This window comes from Rana temporaria, chromosome 4 (genome assembly GCF_905171775.1).
Source record: "Rana temporaria chromosome 4, aRanTem1.1, whole genome shotgun sequence".
In the NCBI taxonomy this organism is placed as follows: Eukaryota; Metazoa; Chordata; class Amphibia; order Anura; family Ranidae; genus Rana; species Rana temporaria.
In genome coordinates this window covers 40,457,858-40,470,727 of record NC_053492.1, presented here as the reverse complement: position 1 = coordinate 40,470,727, position 12,870 = coordinate 40,457,858, and the positions used below count along the sequence as shown (strand labels likewise).

The following is a 12,870-nucleotide window of genomic DNA, read 5'->3' as shown; positions in this document are numbered from 1 at the left end:
TGCAACCCTCCCTCAAGCTAGCATTCTGTTGTGAAAAGGAATAATTGGAAACAATTGTTCTTTGTGTGCCCTGACATTGGTCCTGCATAGATCAGTGCAGCTCAACTGAACTGGTGTGAACGAACCCTAGTATTAACCACCACGAAGCAACTATTTTTAATGTCACACAATCAATAACCTTTGAACACACATGATAGTGAATGATCTGCAGAATTCTGGGTGGAGACTGAGAAAAGTTGGAATTCTGACAGAATGAGAATGTCAGGAATCGCTTTCACAACAAGGTATAAATACTGACTGTATATAAAGGTAAACTATTCTCTGCAGCGGCACAGAAGAGAGAAAAAACAGATCAACTTGCAGCTCAGAAAAGTGAGTAAGGGGACTTGTTCACATCGAAAAAATAGTTGAAACTTAATTTTTTTTTAATATAGTAGTATTGGGTAACATTTGTTATTGTTTTTGGAGACTATTTTCCTCATCATGGTCTAGTAAATCACTAACCTACAACAAGAATCCTGTACAGAAGTTCACATATTTTAGAATTGACTATCTACATGCTTGTAGGTACAAGGTCAGTGATTTGCTAAACATTGGTGCCCAACACACTACCCACCAGCACTCTGTGAGTAGCCTACCGTGTCCTCTTGCTGAGTCCTGAACTGGGTCCACCACCTGTTGGACACCCTGCAGAATGGCAGAAAGGTGCCAGGTGCTGGGACACTCTCTCCATTCCAGCATTCAACACTGACATGAAGCCAGTATTGTAGGACATAGCGATCTCTGCCAAAAAATAGAATTATATTTTCTGCCTTACATCAAGTTGAGAGCAAAATGGGAGCCTGCGATCTGGTACGTAAACAAGGATGTTGATTAACTAACCTGCCTCTGACCACCAAAGTCTTTGTTTTGAACTTGTACTTCTATACAGCCGCTTCTGACTACTCTGACCAGCAATATGAGTTCTTGTTTTAAAATAACAAACATGTTGTACTTACCTGCTCTGTGCAATGGAATTTCATAAAGTTGTAGGAAAAACCGACCGGGTGTATGCTCCATCGGACATTTGCTGTCAGAATTTCCGACAACAAAAATTTGTTGTCGTAAATTCTGACCGTGTGTACACAATTCAACGCACAACAATTCTACGCATGCTCGAAATCGATTTGGCGCATGCTCAGAATCATTGAACTTCGTTATCCTTGGCTCGTTGCAGTGTTGTACTTCACCGCGTTCTTGATGTTCAGAATTTCCGACACCATTTGTGTGACCGTGTGTGTGCAAGACAAGTTTGAGCGAACATCCGTCGGAAAAAAATCCACAGTTTTGATGTCGGAATGTCCGATCGCGTGTACGCAGCATTATTGTGCGGACATCTGGAAATGTTGAGGTCTATATTTGAAGCCTTCTGTAATTTTAACAATCTGCTAATATGCAGCATTTTACCATACAGGCCATGATCATGGTCAAGACTGACTTTCATCAGTCTTGCCTATACACCATCAGTCAAAAATCTGACCGTGTCCAACACGGTGACGTAAAACACTACGACATGCTGAGAAAAATGAAGTTCAATGCTTCCGAGTATGCGTCGACTTAAATCTGAGCATGCGTGAATTTTTCTCCGATGGAGTTCCACACAGACGATAATTTTTTTCTATCGTTTTTTTATCCATAGGAACATTTTAAAACATGTTCTATTTTTTTTCACCAATGGAAAACATAACGATGGGGCCCACACACGATCAGTTTGTCTGATGAAAACGGTCCATCGGTCCGTTTTCATCAGACAAACCGATCGTGTGTACAGGGCTTTAGGGGGATTTATCTGTTAGACAGATGTGACCAGAACAAGTGCTTCCATTGGAAGATTAATCTTTTTTTTTAAACAATGGTTTTTATTGAGAAATTTTCCAATGTACATACAGCAGAGTGTAGCATTCAATACATACTATATGACCAAAAATTGATGCATAGATAGTTCGTTAAAATTCGTACAGTAGCTCAATAAACAGTAACATTTTTCAAGAGTAGGTGCACTTCACAAAAGGTTCCATTAGTTTGAAAGTAAATGGAGCAGATACATTGTGCATTCCAGTTCAGTAATAATTCAACATGACACACCGATTAATGTGACCTATTCACAGGTATACCGCAGCTTTGGACCATTGAGACCAGGGTTGCCATACATCCAGTTTCTGCTGGTATTTGCCCTCACTGGATGCTAGCATTAATTCGTAATTTTGGTGTGTGTTAACCTGGTCCAGAGTGTGTTCAACGGTCGGGGCGTGTGGGGTTTTCCAAAGTCTCGTAATGGATAGTCTGGCTGACAGGAGAATATTAGTCACTACCACTCTGTAGGGTGGAGGAACGTCCTCTATTGTCAAGTTTAGTAAGGCCAAGGCAGGTGTTGGAGGTACCAATTTGTGATAATATCCGTAATGATGTGGAATACCGTCTTCCAATATGGTTGGATGAGCGGGCATGTCCAGAGAATATGCAATAGGTCACCTCTGTGTTTACTACATCTCCAGCAAGTGTCAGGAGTGGAGGGGCTGAAGTTTGCGATTCTCGCCGGGGTAAGATACCACCTTAGCGATATCTTCTGCGCCAGTTCCCAAAAAGCAGAGTTTCTAGTGGATTTGTATATTGAGCGAAGCGCTGTTTGCCACTGTAACTCGGAAAAGGTATGACCCAGATCCGCGTCCCAGTGGAGGTGAGGTTTTGATTTGGCGAAAGTCCGTTTTTGGTGGAAAAGATCATAGAATAGGGAAATCCCTCGCTTTTGTGGCTTAGTATTGGTCAAAAACAACCATACTTCGGGCGGGATAGAATAAGATGGTGTCGATACTTGAGCGAAACAGTGTTTCACCCTAAGATAGTTGAACACTTCTGTAAATTTAAGATTAAACTTCTCTTGCAGGCGTGGAAAGGATGAAAGAGACCCATCGTGGAGGATGTCCCCAATGTATTTTATACCCTGAGATTTCCAATTAGCGAGGGAAAGGTCCGACGTAAAGTGTAGTAGCACATCTATCGGGAGGGGTGGGGAAAACATGAAGTCTCGTGTTTTGCCTATGTTCGCCAGTGTCTGCCAAGCTGCGGCAGCCGCCTTCATTGTGGGGGGAAGTGATTTGGAAACCGGGATTCCCACCGGAATCCCCAGCAACCAACTTTTCAGGTCATGATGGTGGAGTACAGCTGTTTCCAAGTGGCCCCAAAGAGTGGATGGGGGCACTCGGAACCAGTCTCGTATTTGTGTCAAGACCGAAGCCCAGTGATAATCCTCAAAATCAATAGATCCTGCCCCTCCCGCCAATTTGTGTTTGGTAAGCATGTGTTTGGCGCACCTAGGTTTTTTCCCCTGCCACAGGAGTCTATTAAGCATTGTTTGGAGGGATCTGAAGTATGATTTTGGTATGGGTATAGGAATGGTGCGAAACAGGTATAAGACTTGGGGTAGGTATAACATCTTAAAGGCCGCCAGCCTCCCTGACCAGGATAATTCATGTTTGGCTAGTGTTTGCGCGTCTGCTTGGAGTTTGGCAAGGAAGGGTTTAAAGTTACTAGCAAAAAGAGATTTAATCGACCTCGTTAATTTGATTCCCAAGTAGGATATAGTATCGTCCGTCCAAGTGAAGGGGCATTGGTTTTGTATGATATGTTTAGACGTAGCATCAAGTCCTAAGTCTAAGATATACAATTTACTGGCGTTTACTTTATAGTATGAGATAGTACTAAACCATTGGAGAGTATCATAAGCTTCTATCAATGAGGATGTGGGATTCGTTAGCATGAGGATGACATCATCCGCGAATAAACTAATTTTATGATGTTGGGAGCCGATTTTGAAGCCAGTTATCTTAGGATTTTTCCGAATGTGTTCCGCGAGCGGTTCAATTAACAAGTTGAAGATCAACGGGGATAGTGGGCATCCCTGTCTTGTACCGTTGGTTATGGCAAATGGACGGGAAAGCATGTCTGCCGAGAAAACTCTGGCCGATGGCGTGGAATATAGCGCTAGGATAGCCTTTAATATTGAACCTTCGAATCCGAACGTTTCAAGTACTTGGCTGAGGTATCCCCAATGAATCCTGTCGAACGCCTTCTCTGCATCCAAAGATAGGAGCAGAGAAGGCGTTCCCATCGATTCAGCATGGTGAATGATATCGATTAGTCTCCTGGTGGCGTCGGACGTTTGTCTGCCTGCTGTGAACCCGGATTGGTCACTGTGTACCAGAGTGGGCATAATCTCAAGTAATCGTGTTGCAATTGTTTTAGCATAAATTTTTAAATCCAGGTTTAAAAGCGAAATGGGGCGGAAGTTCTGAGGATGGTCTGGGTCCTTCCCCGGTTTGGGGAGGGTAATTATCAGTGCTTGTAGGGTTTCAGTCGGGATTGTGGAGGAGGTAATAATGTTGTTATAAAAGGAAGTCAAGTGGGGAGCTAGTAGGTGGCTATATTGTTTATAATATTCCCCGGTGAGCCCGTCGGGGCCCGGTGATTTACCCATAGGGAGCGAGGCTATAGTTGCCAATATTTCCGTTTCTGTAAAGGGGTCATTCAGGCGGGACAGCTGTTCAGGTGTGAGTTTCGGCAACTTCACATGGTTAAGAAAGTTAGCAATCTCGTCAGGGGTGGGTTGATGGGTGTCGGGGTCCCTCTGTAAGTTATAAAGGTCGCTGTAGTAGTCGCTGAAGGCGTCTGCTATTTTCTGAGGGTCTCTAAGGTCTGTATTCGTGTGTGGGTGATATAGACGATCTATTCTATTTTTTGTCCTACGGCCTTTGATGCGTTGAGCAAGAGCCTTGCCTGCTTTGTTTGATGTGGAATAAGAGGAAGCTTTCAGCTTCCTCTGAGTGCGTTCAAAGGCGTGCAAGAGAAGTAATCTCAGTTCCTGCCTCAGGGTTAAGATTTCCGCTGAGCGTGTTGGTAGCGTGTGTTTTTTGTTTTGCGTTTCTAAGTCATCTATCCGCGTGGTAATTGTGTCGATCCTTAGTAATCGTTGCTTTTTGTGTTGAGAGCTAAGTTTAATCAGTGTTCCCCTAATGCACGCTTTATGCGCGTTCCACAGCACCCCCTGGTCAGACACTGATCCTACATTGGTGTCAAAATATTCCGTCAGTCGTTCAGTGATTTCTGGGGAGTAGGAAGGATTTTGGAGGATAAAATTGTTCGCCCTCCATAGGCGGGACTGTTTCGGTGTCGGGAGATCCTCCCAAGTTATCGAAACAGGGGAGTGGTCTGACCAGGTGGTGGTGTGGATGACCGCCGTGCTAATGTCTTGGAGTAGCCATTTGTCTGTCAAAAATAAATCGATACGAGAGTAGGTTCCATGGAAAGGAGAGAAGTAAGAGTAATCCCTCTCCGATCCATGTAAGCATCGCCATGCATCATACAAATCGTGTGTGCTCATGAATGTCTTCAGAGGGGATTCCCTGCGTTTCGATGCTGAGGTGGTGTCCAAATGGACCTCCGGTACTAGGTTAAAGTCGCCGCATAAAAGCAGGCGTCCCTGCCGTAAGGGTTGTACGATTGCCATCAATTTACGGAAGAATCTCATCTGATGCACATTCGGAGCGTACACGTTAATCAGAGTAAACACAACATTGTTAATAGTACAAATAAGAATGATATATCGCCCTTCCGGGTCCAGGACGGATTGTTTCAAATGAAACGAGGTGGAGTCCTTGACTGCAATCAGGACTCCTCTTTGCTTTGACGTGAAAGGTGCAGAGAAGACCTGATTGAAGTGCCTGTGCTTGCACACAGAGCCGCAGTAGAGAGAAAGTGGGTCTCCTGTACACACAGGATATCACACTGTAGGTCCATAGCTGTTTTCCACAGCGAGTGTCTCTTAGCAGGATGGTTAAGCCCATTTGCATTGATGGATAGTATGTGGAGTGGCATTGTCGTGGAGTGTACCCCCGCGGGGTTAGTCACTTACGGTTTGAAGAGAGTTCCAGAGGCTCGTGGACCAGGTCCTACTCAACGCTGGGTCTAGGCGTAGCCTCGACTATCCGGAGGACTGTATGGATGGAGACTTATGCGATATTATCTGCAATAGGCAAGTTAGCGTGAGGAAATGTATTGAGCTGATAACAGGTCATAAACTCAGGTTAAGTAACCTAGGTGGAACAGCCACCAATACAAACAGCCGGTGGGATAGAGGGTAAACAAGACCCAACTAAGCCACTGTGGGGGTGGAAAGTTACTCTATAGTAAAGCTATGCAACCGGAACAAACAGAACACAGTAGAACAGTTAGAATGCGGCTAGCAGCCGAGGGGGAGAGCTTTCTCGTAGATGTGGAGGCCCATGAAGTGATAATACTGATCCAGGATTCAGGTGGATTTCCTGGTTTGGTTGTGCCGTGGCTGGCGAGGCTCCCGTTGGGACAAGGGGTTTGCAGGATGTTGTGGAGGATCCGGTATAATCCCCCAGGAGTGTAGAAGCTGGAGCCCTTTATCCAGTGAGTGTATCACGTGCGCCGCTCCGTTTCTGGTGACAAGGATGGATGCCGGGTAGCGCCATTTGAATTGGATCTTGTGGTTGTGTAACCCTTTGGTGATTGGATTCATTTGCCTCCTCAGTTGCAGGGTGTATTTAGAGAGGTCAGCGTAGAGGGAAACTCCCTCATAGGGCCCAGGAAGTGCTGGATTATTCACGACGGTCATAAGGAGTCGTTCCTTCACATGAAAAAAATGGACTCTGATTAATATGTCCCTAGGGACAGATGCGGCAAGGTGTGAGGGTTTGGCGATCCTGTGGATACGATATATGATTAAGTCCCTGGGTGATGCGTCAGGGAGAACAGTATGCATCAGCTCTTTGGCGTATCTGGGAAGATCAATAGGCAGGATAGATTCAGGAACCCCTCTTACTTTTACGTTATTTCTCCTGGACCTATCCTCCAAATCTGCTAACTTTGATCTCACCCAGGATTGTTCCTCTTTTACTTCATGTAGTGAATCAATCATATCGTTAACTGTGGAGGTACATTCCTCCATGCTATCTTCCAGATGGGTCACCATGTCATCAATAACTCGCATATCAGCAGTCATTTTTGTGAATAGAGAGGATAAATCAGTCATTAATGACCCCTGCAGGGACAGTAGCATGTCCTTTAACGTTGTGTCAAGCACTGGTAGGCCTGTGGTAGGGAAGGACGCCATAGAGGATTGCAGGGCCTGGTTGGATTTCAGTGGACTGAAGGCCTGGGGCTCGAGTAGTGCCTGAGGTGTTGGCTGCGTGTCAAGCCGCATACGGGCCTTGGCCGGGCTGCCTGTGATCGGGTTGTCACCCGGTCTGCCTGAGGGGGATAACGGAAGGTTCTGACCTGGATTATCCGGCGGTATCTCGTCAGGGAGATCCGTGTATGCCTCCGGAGCCACCGCGCCGTCGCCATCTTGGATCGGGCTGACCTTGTGCTGCGGCTTTGTGAAGAAGGCTGTCAGCTTTTGCGGCTGCAGGTCCGTCATCCTTTTGCGGGACATGGCTCCCCGGGATGTCAGAGCTGTTAGGGTGCTGGATGGGAGTCGATTGCGCAGAGTTCCGGGCCTTTATCGCTCCTGTTCTCCCCTCAAGCTGACGAGCTCTGCAGTTAGGCAGCCATCTCCGACGCTGGCAGACCACGCCCCCATTGGAAGATTAATCTTCATCTTTTTTTCTAGTGACATCTATAAGATTTTGAAATTTCAGGGGCGCATGCGCAGCGCTCTGTGGTATGGACGCATAGCTACAGAGCTCCGTCCCGCTCTGTGACATCGGCGCCCCCACTCGCAGGAACATTCACCCCCCCTTACCGCAATTGAGACCGGACTGTCCAGGGCACCTGTGGGCACATCTGTGGAAGTTTTGGGGCGGCGGATCGGTCCTCGGAAGCTCAAATCGCGGATCTGTCAGACACCGCTGAAGCACCTAAGATGGCGGCGGTTCGGCTGCAACCTGATGCTGCTCACACGGCCCAGGATTACACACACTACTCTAGCCCCCACAATACTTTTGCCAGAATTGATCATTTTTTCATTCAGCAAAATCATACCCCACTGATTCTTAGAGCAACCATTAGAAAATCTGCCTGGTCGGACCACTCCGTCCTTCTCTTGATATTGGACAGACCGACGGCTAGACAACAAGGGTTTAATTGGAGATTGGAGATATTTGTCTGGAGATTAAATGCCTCAATTCCTAGCAATCCCTCACATATTAGCGAATTAGAAGACGCCATTCAGGAATATTTTCTACTCAATGACGTAGACAACATATCCGCCACTTCTCTGTGGGCAGCACATAAAAGCACCATTTAAGGTAAACTGATCCAAATGTCCTCTAGGGTACGCAAAGCCCATAAATTAGATATAGACAGACTGGAGCAGGAATTCTTATACTTATGCAAACAACATAAACGCAACCCCTCTTCGGGATCGGCAGCTAAGCTTGAAACAGCGCGCACAGCCCTTAACCTGGCCCTGACTGCTATAGCCGAAAAAAGCTTGCGATGGGACGGAGGAAGGTTTTATCTTCAAAAAGACAAGTTGGGAGCCATGTTGGCACGTAGGTTGACCCCGAAAATAAGGTCCAACACTTTCCCTAAGATAAAATTACGCAATGGAACCCTTACGCAAAACCCCCAGAAGATCATGGAGGCTTTGCATGACTTTTAATAGCTCTTGTACAGTAAACATGGGAGGGAACCGTCGCCCAACCGGATTGATTCCTTTCTCAGCTCCCTGAAGATCCCCAAGCTTTGAGAACATCATAGGGATAGCTTAGAGTTCCCCAAATCAGCGGAGGAAGTTTCGCTGGTCATTAAAAACCTTAAAAACTACTCTGCCCCTGGGCCGGATGGATTTTCGGTCCCATATTATAAACATTTTGCCCCACTACTGTCCCCCTATATGGCCCATTTCTTTAACCAGCTTAGGTATGGTACACTGTTCGATAAGGCATAGTTGCACCGCCAATTACCGCCCCATATCATTGATAAACAATGATCTTAAAATTTTAACAAAAATCCTTGCAAATAGAATTTCCAACTTCTTGGACTCTATATACACAAATACCAAGTAGGCTTTATTCCTGGTCGACAGGGGCCTGGTCAGATCAGAAAAGCAATTGACATAGTCTCTCCTGGGATCGGGGTGGGACAATGGTCCCTCGCAGAAGGGATTTTTGCTTTCACTAGATCTTATGAAGGCGTTTGATTCTGTCTCCTGGGCATTTTTATTCCTGCTTTTGCAAAAATTGAATTTTGGTCCTTCCTTTATAAACATAATAGGAGCACTTTACTCCAATCCGGAAGCTCAAATTAAAATGCAAGGAAATTACTTGCGTCCTTTTCCTATCTTCAAGGGTACAAGACAAGGCTGCCCCTTGTCCCCACTTATCTTTGTCGTAGTCATTGAGACCTTGTCTATCGCTATTCAGTATAATCCTGATATACATGGAGTGCGTTGTGGCCCGCAAACCCACAAGTGTGCCCTTTTTGCAGATGATATTTTCCTATTTATTACCTCACCGCTTAACTCATTACCAAATTTGTGCAGGGTTCTTGATGACTTCGGCAAAGTATCTGGCCTACAGGTCAACTACTCAAAATCTCTAGCGTTGAACGTCAACTTATCGGTGAAACTGGTTGCACAACTTGGGGACAATTTTCGGTTTAGTTGGAGTGAATCCATGATCCCCTATCTTGGGATTAACCTCACGACTTCTATACACAAATTATATGCTGCTAATTTTCCCCCACTCTATCGTAAATTGGAGGAGGATCTGTCTTGCTGGGAGAAACTGGGGCTGTCTTGGTTGGGCAAAATAAATTCTGTGAAAATGAACCTACTTCCACGCATCCTTTACCTATTTAGATCACTACCAGTCCCCATCCTAAAGCATCACCTCCGGAAATTCCAATCTAAAATTATTAAATTTATATGGGGCACGAAGGGGCATAGGATAGCCAAAGGGACCCTTTTTAGGAGTAGAGATCAAGGAGGAGTGGGTTTGCCTAACCTTCTCTGGTATTTTTAAGCAGCACAACTCTCCCAATTATCCACTATCTATTCTAAGTTTGCACGTCCTGATTGGGTACACATGGAACGACAAGCTATCCCTCAATTCACTCTAGACTACATCCTTTGGTCCTCTACTAAATCTAGACCTGCCATCCTGGTCCCCACTCTGTCACACTCCCTTGTTTTATGGGACTTCCTTAAATCAAATAAACAACTAATCTCGCACTGGAACCCGCTATCACATATCTTCCAAAACCCTCTATTTCCTCCTGGGATGGATATTAAAGTCTTTCAATGGTGGTTAAATAAGGGTTTATTTAGGATAGGACATTTTGTCAACCCTACAGGACCTCTCACCATGGCTCACTGCATAAGTAAACTTGATATGCCAAGAACGGAAAGATTTAGATACCGTCAAATAGTGCACTTTATCCAGTCCCTTAGGTCTTCTTCCCGAGTCCCACTCTCCATCACGGACTATGAAAAGTGGTGTGGTCAAGCCATGGGGCAGAGGGGGGAGTCTCAGTGATTTACCGGTCACTTGCTAGGGTAGGGGACAAGGCACTATACATGAAGGATTGGGAAAATTAATTGCAATGGACCTGGAAAATTGAGGAATGGTATAGAGCCTCTACTGTTGCGTCCAAAGGCATTCTAAATGTAGCATTGATTGAAGCGAATTTAAAAGTCCTGATGAGGTGGTACATGGTCCCCCTAAAACTTTCCAAAATGTATCCTACCGCCTCACCCTTGTGATTTTGCGACTGCGGGCACATTGGATCGATGCTACACATATGGTGGGAATGTCCCAAGATCAGGGGTTTATGGAATAAAATATTTTTTATCATTCGGAAAATCACGGGATTACCCATCCAAAAGTCTCCGCACCTCGCTCTCTTGAATTTTCCATGCCCTGGAACCCCAAAACTAACTCAACGTCTTATAATGTTTATCTTCTTTGGGACCCGGATGACGATTGCTCAATAGAAAACAGTTAGCATCCTTTTTGGATTCTACTGATAAACACATTGCCATTTGGGAGCCCTGGTCCAGATACCTATCCTTGCCGCCTTCCACTTGCCAGCCGCCCTGGTCCGGATAGATGAGCGGGTTCTGCACCGTCTTACAGTGTATCACCTCTACCTTCTCTTTCCTTCCTTTCCTTCTTCTTTTCTTTTCTTTCTTTTTCTCTTCTATACATTATCACCCTACAGGTATTACTTTTTGACTACTTCTTGGAGACACAAATTTTGATCGCTCCTTATTTACGAGAGAGGCTTCAACTGTTAGTTTGTATTACTGTTTGATGTTATCTGGACTCTTACTATGACTTCTCCTGTTTGATTGATGCATACAAGTTGATATATCTTTATATCATAATAGGCTGATCGAGAGTCTAGGATCGGTTGGCTTGCTAGGTATTTCCAAAGTAATTCAATATTATTTCTCTCTCTCTCTCTTCACTTCAATGTTTTGCATCTATGCTTCACTGGACATCTGTGTTTTTACTGCTTGCTTTTTGCCGGGGGGTGGACTCTCTCTTTCCAGCACAGTCTGAACCCATGAGGGGTGCTAGGGGGGTGAGTATGCTCTCCTCTGCCGGTAACGGATGTTTTTTGTTTTTTTGCTCCATTGGGAGCCTGTTTGATGTCTTCCTTGTTGACGTGCTATCTGTTATTCATTTTTCTGCTATGCTTGATGCTTTATGACAGTTTTACCTGTATTTCTATTGTTATTCATTTGTGGATATTTCAATAAAAAACTATTGAAAGAAACTATTGAAAGTAACCTTAAAAAAAAAAAAAAAAAAAAGATTTTGAAATTTCAATAACTTTCTGTTTTGGTAGGAAAGAGAGCACATCTACACATGAATACAGACAGCAATAAAAAATTGACAGAGGTTCTTTTTCTTACCTTGGCTATTTACTGTTTTTGTTTTCCTTTCCTTAGATATCATTGGCAACATGGACCTTATCACAATCCTTTTATCTGTCGTGGTCATCCTCTTCTTGGCCAATGTTTACAAAAACCAGAGGAGACCTAAGCACACAAATTTACCTCCTGGACCCAAACCTTTACCCATCATTGGAAATCTGCACATTATTGATATGAAACAGCGTCACAAAACATTTATGGAGGTAATATAGCCATCTTGCTGAACCCACAGATGTTCTCTTGATGTCATGGTCAACTTTGATTTAAGTTTTTTAAAAACAACTCTTTCTCATGTTTTAGCCCCTTGGTGCAACAGCAACATTGGTATAATATCTTATATAACCCCAACTCAAATTGGGTCACCATAGTTGGGCTTTAGACAGTTATTGATGCCGATTAGTGGTCTGCTTCTCTGGAGAGCATACCAAACCTTAAGTGTTACTAAGCTCAGGACCCTGCATTCACTATATCTGGTCTCCCACAGTACACAAAACATGGAAATGCAATTATTATGGTAAATATAAACTGCTAAATAACCTTTCTCATCAGCAGTATATAGCAGTCTTATGACTACTGTCAGTATATGGTTAAAGCTTGTAGGAGGAGTTTTCAATCTCCTCTGAATGTCCTATGGATCTACAAGACCCCTGATGCTCTACCTGGGCAGTGCTGATTGGCCCTGTGCTAAACACGTGCATCCCCCCAAGAAAACAAAAAACTCTTTAGCAACACACACCAAACTGAGCATGTACTGAGTGACTACAAAAGCTCTGTACTATCAGGAGGTGGATTGAGACAGTGGAAGAAGGGAAGGATCAGAGTAGACGGGATCAGCCTTTTTACACAATGTGGAGGATTAACCCCTTAGGTTCCACAGTGAGTATAACAAGCATGCTTTACTTCATATATATACTGATTTTACT

The 12,870-nt window shown here is 44.5% G+C and overlaps 1 pseudogene; it reads left to right on the top strand.

Moving 5' to 3' along the window:
* Positions 1 to 246: 246 nt before the first annotated feature.
* LOC120936158 overlaps positions 247 to 12,870 on the top strand; it is a 58,981-nt pseudogene continuing 46,357 nt past the window's right edge.